The sequence below is a fragment of the Saccopteryx leptura genome, chromosome 1 (assembly GCF_036850995.1).
Source record: "Saccopteryx leptura isolate mSacLep1 chromosome 1, mSacLep1_pri_phased_curated, whole genome shotgun sequence".
Taxonomy (NCBI): Eukaryota; Metazoa; Chordata; class Mammalia; order Chiroptera; family Emballonuridae; genus Saccopteryx; species Saccopteryx leptura.
Genome location: NC_089503.1, coordinates 335104970 through 335117033, shown reverse-complemented (window position 1 = coordinate 335117033; position 12064 = coordinate 335104970). Strand labels below are relative to the sequence as shown.

At 46.6% G+C, this 12064-nt stretch overlaps 1 protein-coding gene across 3 annotated transcripts in view; it reads right to left on the bottom strand.

Annotated features, from left to right (window-relative positions):
• Window positions 1-11657, bottom strand: part of BACH2 (BTB domain and CNC homolog 2) — a 351908-nt gene extending 340251 nt beyond the window's left edge. For 2 of the 3 annotated variants that reach the window (XM_066358877.1, XM_066358879.1), the window contains exon 1: window positions 11160-11657. The gene's annotated coding sequence lies outside the window, so the exon portion shown is untranslated. The remainder of the gene's footprint in view (window positions 1-11159) is intronic. The other variant, XM_066358878.1, reaches the window with a different exon arrangement.
• Between the last annotated feature and the right edge of the window lie 407 nt (window positions 11658-12064).

Here is a 12064-nt window from a genome sequence, read left to right as displayed (position 1 = left end):
CCCCAGCTGATCTCACTTCTTAGAATAGTTTAGGATGATTTGATCAACTGGTAACTACAAAAGGAAAGTTGCATTTCACACTTACCGATGAAAATAAGCAGAACTGAACTTCAAAAACAAAAAGCAAAACCATCTCTGAAAACACATGCCAGCTTTAAAATGACCGGAGGCCAGGTGTGTGTTTGTTTTTCTTAACCTTAATAACATGCAGTGGCTACCAACAAAATCCGTCCTTTCTTAAGGACTAAAGCCACACAAAACCATGTCAGGCTAGCCACTCAGCACCCATGCCGCGCTGCTTCCCTTCTCAAGGCACTCACGCTCCCCACCCAGGGAGAAGTGGGTCAGGTTTCGGTTACATCAAGCAAGCCTAAGTTAAAGGTGCATGAAAGTTCCTTTTGGTGCAAAAGGAGAAAAAAAATCTCCTCTCTCCCCTTCTCCCCTTAAAGAGTCCCAGAAATTCAGGGCACATGCAAGAAATCAACCAATGACTACATAAATAAGTGAAACAACAAATCAATGTTTCTCTCTTTCTAAAATCAAATAAATAAGTAAATAAAATGAAGTAAAAAAAAAAATCTGTTTTCTTGAGGGAATTCCCAGAATTGCTGAGTCTAATGCAGTCTCTACAAAGGTAGAAATATGCCCAGTTTTCTAACCTACAACCAGAACGCTATGTTTGGCTGCAGGAAGGAGAAGGGAACTCAGCTCGGCAGTGACCACACAGGTCTGAAAATAGCCTGCCGGCAACTACAGGGCCCAGTGCTCTCCCAGGGCAGCACTGACACTGTGGGCAGTTGACAGTGAGGCCAGCTGAGCACTGCAGCCGCCTCGTGAGTCAGCAGGCACTGCTGGTCGGAAACTGCTGACGGCTAAATTACTCTTGCCTGTAGAAGGTGCACACACCTATCCGGCAAAAACAAAAACAAGGTACATGCAAATTAGGAAACAGAAACCTCTCTACCTTTGAAGTTGCTATTTAAACAAGGTTGAATCAAAAAATGTAAATAATCTATGCCACTGCTTAAGAAGTAGTAGTAGCAACTAAGAGTCATTAATAGTGGTAATAAACAAACAACTCTCGGTGTTGTGATGTATGGAACAGCTGCATTCAAATCTCACGAGCTAGTTAATTTTAACTGGTTTTAATTTTAACTGGATTTAACTGCTTTTCCTCCCTTCTGAAAAATCAAAATAGTTGCCATATTGACCACAAGAACCGGTAACAGACAAGCACAGTTCCTGTTTTTCAGAGGGGATTTACTTTCAAACCCACAATATCAAGATGCTTAACAGAAGTGGAAATTTAAAATTTATTGTTTGATGTGGGAAACTGAGACACGTACACTAATGCAGATCCCACAAACGTTAAGGAGTAGTCACACCTCAGGCTTGATCCTACGCACCTTTCATCTTTGTTCTTTTACATAATACAGGATCCAAAATCTACAGGAAAACTGGTTGTCTGGCACTCAGGACACATTTACCCACAGAAACAACGCCATGCTAATGACATGAGGGTCCTGGATAGTCCGTGAAAGCGACTCACATTTAAAATACGACTGAGAGGATAAATTTGATATTTAAAAAGAAAAACTAATACTATAAAAATAATTCCAAAACTAAAAAAAAAAAAAAAAACCCAAAAAACAAAAACTCTCTTGATTGACTGTGGTTGAGAAAATGTCTAGAGGAAGATGAGGGGACTGTTTCTAAGTGAGACTCGTGGACCTCGTTGTCAGCTTCACTCTGGCTCTTTAATCTGGCATAATGGGTAATTTCACTTTAGAATGCAAGGTGTTTCCTGACTTTGGCATATCATTAGAAAAATCTTTTTATCAGCTGGGAGTACTGACAACCCCCCCAAATTGATCAAATGAAGAGATAAAAAGGGAAGAGAAAGAGCTGCAAAGGGGATACTAGAGGAACATAAAGAAATGGAGTCAGGCAGGAAGGAAGTCATGGAGGGATATTAAACTATGAAGACAGAAAAAGTATGAATGCAGAGAAGTTCTCTAGTAGACAATGCACTCCCAGAGAGGGGAGACTCTTCTCACCCAGCTAGATGCTCAGTGATCTGAGCCTCAGCAAAGGAAGAATGAGAAATAGGGAGTCCATTAGGACAGTTCCAGAGACTAACACTAGATGGCACCATCAACTCAACATAGCATGGTTACCAGAGGAATTTGGGGGTAGTATAGAAGGCAGTTCAGACTCCCCCCCCTGACTGGGTATTTAACAGGCAACACCTCTATCTAAAATAAAGCGTGTTTTCATTAATCAATCAACCTCGGCAAATGTCCAGATGTCATCACCATCCATAGGGTGGGGCATGCCAATTTGGAAATCAATTTATCAACTCAGCTTTTATCAACAAAACTGTGGGATGAAGAAGCAGGTGATTTGAGACCCACTGATTTCTTTGCCTTTCAAAATTCAACATTTAAGTATTATAAAGTATTTCAGGTTCACTGCTACTGACTGACAAAAATTCCTAATTATAGACCAAGTGACTTTCCCCTGAAGCTCTGTTTAAATGTCAAATAACACACAACCCTGCTATACAGGTTTATGTGATTAGATCCAGTGTCTGGCAAGGGAAAGGTGATGCTCATTCACAAATATATCATTTATTAAAAATCATCTGCCCTTTATATTTTTTGTATTACAGTGGTTTATACCTTCTAATCTGCTTGTCTACATTCTGTCCAGGGTTCGATTTATAAACAGCCCTCTCATCACTCAGAAATTTCCTCCCATCCCCAGGTTACCAGTGTGTGAAATCCTATTATTCCCATTTTTAGGATTTTATTTCTTTGGCTTTGTCTCCTATAAACAGCTCATGGTTGACAAAAAAAAAGTAATGCACTGAGTATGCTCAGTTATTTATACCCTAGTAAAGCTTTGAATCATAAAATCCTTTCCCGAGATTGGTTTTGAAAGAGAAGGAGGGCACTGGGTGAGGACACTGGGCGGTCCAAGCGCAGCAGAGCGCGGAGTGGAGTGAGGACAGAAAGCGGTCAGCGGGAGAACTGGCGGCGAACCTTGCCTAGCTTCTTCTTAACTGCAGCAAAGATCAGCATTCCCAGAGCTGATCTGCCCAAAAGATAAATGAAAACTAAGAGTTAAATCTAAGTATGCCTACATTTTCCTCTTGCTGACTGGGTAATAATATCTTTTATAGTTAATTTCTTTTTCTTTTTTTTTTCTTCAGGGCTCATCATTTGCATAATGTGGAATCTTGAACCCATGTAGTTATTCCCCAGATCAATGCAAGTAATGCTCATACTAAATCAGCAGCTTTAATTTAAGCTCATCATTGTTTGCATAGATATCTTTATGTACTCATCTGCTTGATTTTTTTAATCGCTTAAAACTTCCAACAGTGACACCCTAAGCATCTCTCCATTTAGCCATCTCCAAAAGTTGAACTAAGTACTGAAAAATAAGCACAGTACATTCATACACACTTGATCTTTTCCCAGACTGAGCTACAAACAGACGCTTAATATTTCAGCAGCTCCCAACTGAAGAAGACAACTAGGGTGTCTGGCCCAGGGAAGAGCTGAGTCAGCATTCTAAACAGTGACCCTGCAATCTTGAGGTAATTGGGGTCACTGCCAAAGCTGAGTCCTCTAAAACCATTCAAATCTCTGGTTGAGAGTTGCAACATGCTAATCTGGCAAGATAATCTCTTCCTGAAATTGACTAGAATGAGAGCAAAGGTTACCTGCTTTTATCTGTTACTAGTGGCTAATATTTCTAATTAGGAGCTCTAATGGAATTGGAGCTGAATGAAATTCTTCAGCTAGAATAATCAACCTATTACAGGAATAGTTTCTTTTACCTTTTCCTACCTCATCAGAAAGAAAACTACAAAGCTGAAAAACAAATTCTTCACATAACAAGAGGGCAGGAGCCTGAGCTACAGGGGAGCCCTGGGGACAGAGCCACTGGACTCCTGTCCTCTGCCTAGTTCTTCTTTTGTTTTTACACGTCATTCCTTCCACTTTCTGATCTCCAAATGGACCCTCAGACCTGAGGAATGCCATTTTAGAGAGTGAGCTGTGTGAAAGACAGGAGATACATTCACTCAGGTTCACTGAGAAATTACTTTCCAGTTTCATTTTTCAAACAGACATCAACAAAACATCCAATATTTTGATGAACTGGCCTGTGTTTCCATTTCTGAGATCTGCATGAGTGTTCTGACCTCTAACGAAGAAAAGGAAAAGGGGGCAAAACAGCACAGTGGTTATGAGAGCAGGCTCTGGCGTCGGACACCCCGTTTCCAGTCCCAGCTCTCCCTCTCATTAGCCGGGCGACATCTGTGCCTTGGATTCTAACGATCCACCTAGCTCTGGACTGTTACCAGGACTAAATAAATTAATATGACTAATACACAGAAAGCTCCCAACACAGGTTAGCTATCATTAAAGGAAAACAAAATACAGGCGTTTGAGTTTCAACACAGTTTGTTTTGAATAGACACTGTCAACACTCCTAAATTGTGTTAAGAATAGCCCAAATAATGGTTTTTGGTCTGCAGAGGCTGGTGACACTCCTGCTCTGGCGGGAGGCCCGGGCTTCAGGCAGGAGCGGGGCTCACACTTTCACTGAAGATCCTTGCTCAGGTCCCACACATACCAGCCCACTGGGAGGAAATGTCTGTGTAGCTTCTAATTATTCAAACATTATCAAAACAACCCTAAACATGTTCAAAATAAGAACACTAACTTGCATTTTTTCCCCCCAAGTATGAAAATGAACAGTACTCTGGGCAATTAACAATTCTGTTTCAATCAGGTTCTAAAGACACAGGTAAAAAAAAACAATTCTGAACTCTGTATATAAGACCATTTGCCAAAATGGCCCAAAGGGTTATATCATGGTTTATGCAATATTCCAAAAGGGTCAGAGACAGCAATAAAATCCTAGGATTAGGAGACTAGGAGGAAAGAGGAAGCCCTAAGATTTAGATGGGCCCTGATGGCAGCTCACTCCACAGTTCCTCAGGGTGGGGCTGTCCCAACCTCCCAACCTGGTCATATTCCCCCATGACACTCTCTGCTGCATGGACAACTTTCCCTCAGAGGAACAGGCAACGGGTTATCTGTTGCTGTCTGACTAATGTCCTCCCTCCTACTAGATGGTGTGTTTCATGAGCGCAGGGACCAGGAGTGACCAGGTTCGCTCCCCACTAGCACCACGATTGGCTAACACCATGCTTCACACCACATAAGAGACGTTCAGTATATGTTTGTTTAGTGAATGAATATGGCATCTGCCTCTAAAGAGTGGCATTTTTGGACATGTGGCCTGTTTTGTGGTATCCACCAGCTTCTGCTGCTTAGGAGAATACAGGGTGGGAAGAAAAGAAAAACTGCCAATAATTGGTGGGTACTGGGATACTAAGGGAACTTGCTGGGCATGCACCTTCTTTTGGTTTTACCACTTAGAGAATGGAAATAAGCACGTTGGGCTCTCTCATCTTTCAAGTCCAAAGGGAGAGTCTAAGTAAGCCTTCTGCGGGTTAGACATGCACCGAGTACCAAGCCAACTCCTGGAGCACTTTATAGAAAGTGACGAAGGGAGAGGAGGACAGTGCAGGACTGGAACTGAGGAAGTATGGAAACTCAAAAGCTTTCTTCTGAAACTAACCTGGAGCCAGCTGCAGGCTCGGGAACAAATGCAGACAGTTACAAGAAGTATGGGAGGACTGGAACATGGAGGATTTAAGTGCTTGGGAAAGAAGAAAATAAAAACTGACACAAGGACAGAAGGGAGCCGGTAACCAAGCGCCGGCTCTCAGGGGCATCAGCAGCGTGTCCTACAGCCTTCGGGACAGGAACAAAGGGGTCAGGGAGGAAAGTGACACATCTCAGAACCAAAGGACAATTTATCATCAGGCTAAGGAACAAAAGAGAAGTTAACCAGGGAATATGCTGGAGAAATGGTGATTATGAAGTCACTGGGGAAGACCGAGACATTTTGGCTGTAATTCTAATGACTACAATGAACGAATACGTGAAGTGCTTTCAGATTGGGGAGATTTATTATTTTGGAAAAAAATAGCTCAAGGAAAAACAAAGGCAAAAATTCCTGCCTGATTTTTGAAGCAGTGCCACTAGTAGGACAAGGTTCAATTCCCATATTCTTCAGAGGAGAAATGGTCCTTGGGAAGGACAGAGTGGTGATTCCGAGGCCACTTCCAGCGTCAGGGACGCTGGGTAGCATGCTGATGGGGGAATTAGGCTTCAGTTAGGTAGACTGACATTTGAAATTAACAACAAAGGAAAGGGGAAAAAACTAAAAGGAAAAACCTTGAATTGACAAAGAAAGAACTACTTTTCTATTAAATGTCACCCCAGACCAATTTTTTTTAAAAAAAGGTAATATTCTGGGCAACCTTACTGAGTTTACAAAATGTTTAGATGTTTAGTTCACATCAGGTTAGGACCTGAACAATTTGTAAATATTTACATAAAATATAAAGGTGGGACAGGAATGGGTCACACTGTCACTGATAACGCAGGAACAGTTTTCTGTCATTCCCAGGGCCTCAGTGCTGCTTCTCCTAACATCTTCAGGTGTGCCAAAAGTTACCTTTTCTTCCAAGGAGATGCCCGTTTTTGACCCAGCCCTAACTTCTGAACTCCGCTGACCTGCGAGTGCCTCGGCTGATAGGAGTTTCTTCGACATCCAGATTGCGAATGGAGAGGAACAGGAAGGCAGAAGTAATGTTTGCTGCAGATTTTGACAAATTTGCTTCATTTTGTCTTGTTTTCTGTTCCTCGTACTTGAGGGTAGGGACCGTATTCTCTGTACACTCTATGTTCCCTACCCTACACTCAGTCATTGCCTCAGGGCTAGACTGTGTGTATCGGATGGCAACAAAACCTTCAGCCAGTCAAGAAAAAACACGCTGCATTCAGATGAAATGCTTTCTAACATAAAACGAGAACCTTACTCTTCTGCAGAATGGGCACAATTCCTACTTCACAGGGTTGCTCTGAGAAGTCAATGAGTTACATAGAGTAGAGCTGTTAACACAGTTTCTGGCACATGATGAGCATCCAATAAACCACAGCTATTATTCTAGTGGGTGTTTTCAAATATCACATTTTCATGGAGGTTCTTAGGCATTAAATAGCCAAGTTACTCCCATCTGGTCAATAACGACTAAATACAGGGTGGGTAGTTCAAAAGCAATGGATGATTTACCTGCAGAGGGTTCCACAGTGCCGATGGTATTAACGTTTTGGCCTTTCAACTTGTATTCTCTATTAAAAGAAAGCTAGCAATCCCTGAGTGGTATTAAATGTTGATTTCAAGTGTTACTTTTCCTTGTTATTTTTCAGTTTCCCCAACAGCTGTAACCATTCATTTGGTGGAGACTCACATCGTCACTCCTATGTGCCAGGCTTTATTAAATAGTCAAATACAGAAATACTAAACAATAAGATGGATTAGCACATTCAGTGAAGAAAGCCTGCAGGCCAGCTCTGGCTCTTATATACGTTCTCATCCAAATTACTGAGCTAGTATTTTTTAAAAATCAGGGAATTCCACATAAAGATCCAGATATCCAGGTTCCCTTGGAAAAAACAGATGATGTAGCAACACAAAGCCAGCATTCCCACCCATTCCTGCCTGGTAATAATCAACAAAAAAGAAGCTAGGACAAAGTAGCTGTTACCTGTCACTGCACTTTATGCACCCCCTCCCTCACCAGAACCAGCGACAAATAAAAAGACAAATAAAAATGAAGGCTCCGTGGTCAAGAACTTTGTGAACGATTTCAAGATGACAACAGCAGAAGAGTAAACAAAAGAGGTCCTTCTGAGCAGATGAGGAGTGGGGGACCTGTGCTCTGGGGCAGGTCCCATGCCCACAAAGCTGGTCCTGCTCTTCACCCACTCAGCCACACAGGAAGGGTATTTATTTATCTAAAGCATTCCGTCTTTCATTCAGCAGCAAGCCAGCATTTACAACAAGCCAGGTTCCGTAGCCCCTGAAATCTGAGGTACAAAAAGTAGGGCAGCAGAGCCCTGCACAGCTGAGCTAGAGAGCCACTGGGATCTCTCTCTTCTCTTGTTAAGGCTGGAACCGTACCAGGGACACTAAGCACAAGTTAATCCAAGTAAAATTAAACTGCTCCCAACAAACAATACAGACTGGTCTGAGCTCTTTTGTTGGCATCACAGGAGCCTCGATCACAGATTCTGAGGAACAGCTCACAAGCGCTAATGAATAAGTCTCATCGGCTGCACAGACAGTGGGCCCAGAAGTGAAGGGCTGGTCTAGAAGAGATTTGAACATGAACCTGACCATCTGGCTCTCTGTGGCTCACTTTGATCACAAAATGAATTGCAACAAATTGAAGAGCACATGGCTGGAGTTAATTGTCTCATCTGTAATCTGAACCTACTTTTAAGCAGTTATTATTACCCTCTATGAGGTGGAAACATTTCCTACCATCACTGCAAAGTGCATTTTCCTGATGAACTGTAATGGATCATTAAATTCCGTATCTGAATAATAATACTCTGCACTTATGCAGTGCCTTTCATCCAGGGATTTCAAGGCAGTTTGCAAATAATTAAGCCCCTCACAAAGCAGCCAGAGGTGAGGGACTGGAAGGGACTTGCCTGAAGACACTGAGTTAAAGGCTGAATTCAACAGAAAGAATAAATAGCTTCCTCCGAGGCACTAGTAATAATGAAAAGTGAATGGGGGTAGGGGTCCAAATTCCCTCCCTCACTTTCTACCTTACTCCTTCTCTATGGCAGATCCTCACAAGCAACACACAAAGAACTGAGAAGTAGCTAACAGGGGTGTTCATAATTTAGCAATGAGTTCAGATACACACATATGTGAGGAGAATGTTTCTAGATACAATCCTGGCATATACAATACGAACTGATTTTTCAATCTACCTGCAGAATCGATAGATACTGCAACATATTTGTGATGACCAAATGGCAAACCTAAAGCCTTCCAAAATCCAAAATGAAAATACTGTTATGCACAAATGAAGTATGTTTTAACAAAAGTACTTTATCCCACGCACTGTGCATTCCATTTTTGGGACCCCATTTAGAATGATATTCAAGTTTCCGGAATAGCAAACAGGATGAAAGTAGGTAATCAATGCATTTCTTTTTAAAACCAGAACACTAGAAGGGAGGGAAAAACATTTCAGTCACTCAAAGTTTTGTGGTGAAGTTATAAACTCCTGAAAAACTGAATTTACAATGGAAATGCTGACAGACCTTTCACTGGAGCAGCTTCAATGCAACACTGTAATTTAGTAATCTCTCTTACAGACTTAATTCTAACAAGATGTCATTTTTGACTCACGTGTATTATTACCTGCAAGAATGAAAACTGCCGTTTACTCGCGAGCTGCTGGAGAAGCAGGGTGGGGCAATCTCACATTTTGAGCATGACTTTTTCTGCCTCACCAAAACAGCCCTCTCCGCTGAGGGGCAGCCGATCACACTCAGCTTCTTTCATGTCAGCCAGAGCCTTCGCGGCTCGAAGTGCCTTTTCTACATGTTACGTTTTAATGATCTGAGAAAACCGTTATCAGTTAACATCTCTAATTTCACTCTAAACAGACAAAAGCAAAATATCTCATTAGGTACCATCTATGCCAAGGTTCCCACTAGACAGGAAAGGATTTTTATCTAAAGTAATTTCCCTTTTTAGTTAAATACACTCAACAGATTAAATTTACAGAGAGGGAGGGACGGCAGCACTATACAGAGAAAGTGAAAACTGGGGAACACCGCGTCTCACTATCATCCACGGGTCCACCAGGAGTCTGTGGATCAATCGGGGGTGGGGCGCCCTGGTCCATCTGGTTTTCCAGGGACCCCGTTTCGGGTCTCGGGGGCCGCGAGCTGCGCCTTCTCGGGCCACAGACTAAACCGTCCCATCCCGACAGCGGCTGGGCGGGAACTTCCCCCAAGTTGTAAACTCGCCCACACACGAAAGGGTTCTGGGGATACCCCGCGTACCCACGACCCCCGAAGCCAGGGGTGTGCGGCTGCTTTCATACGCACACACCCGGCCCTGCTTGCTTCCTCCCACAGTCTGAGTTCCTGCAAATCCTCGGCCAGACCGAGGTCACCGCGATGCTCACTACAGTCCCCTCTCGCCGGCAACTGGGGCAGTCCATGAGCGCCGCCCACCGCCCTCTCCATCAGCACTGGGCTCCAGAGCACCCATAGGGTGAGAGAGCTGAGAAACTCACAGGGCGCCTCCGCATGGGGAGGTGGAGCGGTGTCCCCTGGATAAACTCCTTTTCTTAGGTTGAGCTTCTGTGGCTTGGAAACCGACGCGTGGGAAGGAAAAGAGGTTTTGTGATGCACTTGGATTTCATGCAGAACCTTGGGGAAAGGATTTGCAAGGTTTCCCTCTCTAGTGGCACGAGTTGGGTTTGCCTTCCAAGGGACGCATTCCGATAACCCAGTCATTGGCTAGTAGGCATTCCACCCAGCGTGCAGCCCGAGGTCTGCGCGGCGAGGCCCCAACCAGCTTCCTCTCGGGACTCTAAACTTGGGCTTTGATGCCCCGCCAGTCGCAGTGGTTCTGGCTATCCAGCGGAGACTGACAGCTGAGCGCAAAAGCGCGGCGGCGGCGGTCCTCACCGAGCAGCCCGGGGTACGGACACTACGGGCATGTTGGAGGCCGTCGCTCCCCGCGCGGAGATTGTGGGTTAGGGGCCGGGGCGCCCAGGCCTCGCCGGGCGGGAGCAGGGCGGTGGGTCTGACAGCTGCTCCTGCTCGCGCGGACGCGCGCCTCCCTCCAGCCCGCCCTCCCCACGCCTGACTTATTACCCTCTGCTCCTCCTCCCCCTACTGTTCCAAAACACCCGTCGACGCGAACAAAATACAATGCCGCCTCGCTCGCCGTAAACAGCCAGGCGAGAGAGCGCACATTCGTCGCGGCGTGTCCGCCCGCTCGGTTCCCACCGCGTTCTCGTTCCTAGAAAATGCCATAAAAGCGGGCAGGGCGCTTGGCCAGCGGCTGCGCGCTGGGAGATCGCGGCTCCCTTCCCGCGCCGCTTCCACACCTCCCCACGCACCCACTGCCCCCTCAAACTTGCCTGCCACCCCGCCCGGTGCTGGGGCGCTGGACCTGGGACTCACCTCACCAGAGAACTTTGCGTCCTTTGCCGCCTCGTCTTCTCTGCGTCTTCCCAGCCCGCAGCTCTCTCTCGGCGGCCGGCGCGGTGGGCGGTTCGGGGGTCACCAAAAGCTCGAGGAGAGGACGCGTATCACATGGCAGCCCGTTCCCAGCTCCCCGAGTGTGCTGGGAAGGGGGAGGGGAAGGGTCGAGGGGAGGCCGGAGGTGGGGGGGCGCGGGAGCCCGGCGGCAGCGGGAGTGGGCAGGCGGGTGGCGAGGGCGGCGGCGGGCGCTCACGTTAGCGCTGCTGCTTTCGTAGCCCGGGCGTGCACGGTCGCTGCTGCTGCTGCTGCTACAGCTGCTGGCGAGGCGACGGCGGCGGCTCGGCGCTGTTTGCTCCGCGCCGCACGGCTCGCGCTCTACCCGGAACGCCCACACTCTCAATCGCTACATTGTTGACATTCGGCGCTGACGTCACCCGCTCCGCTCCCATTCACAATAACTTTACGGGAGCCGGGCAGCGCACCTCCCCGGCCGCTGGGGCGCCGTACGCCTGGCGACTAGCGTAAGCCACTCCGCGAATGGCGCTCCCGGGGCTGGGGCGGGGGGCGGGGGCGGGCACGCGCGCTCCGCCGGCTCGCGGGAGGGGGCGCGCCTCACTCCGCAGCCGCCGCGGCTCTCCTGGCTTTGTGCGGCCGCGCGGCCGGGAGAGCCCCTTCTCCCGGCCCAGCTGACCGCCTGGCTCCCTCCGGCCCGGCCCAGGACTCGCGGGAGCCTTGAAAGGCGAGGGCTGAGTTCTAGTGAAGTGGGGAGAGGGCTGGTGTGGCACGTAGAGAGGGGGCCAGAGTCCGGGGCGCTACACCCAGGAAGTGGCCAGACCTCCAGACCCGGGATTTCTGCGTTGTCTAGCGTTTACCTCGAGGGGCAA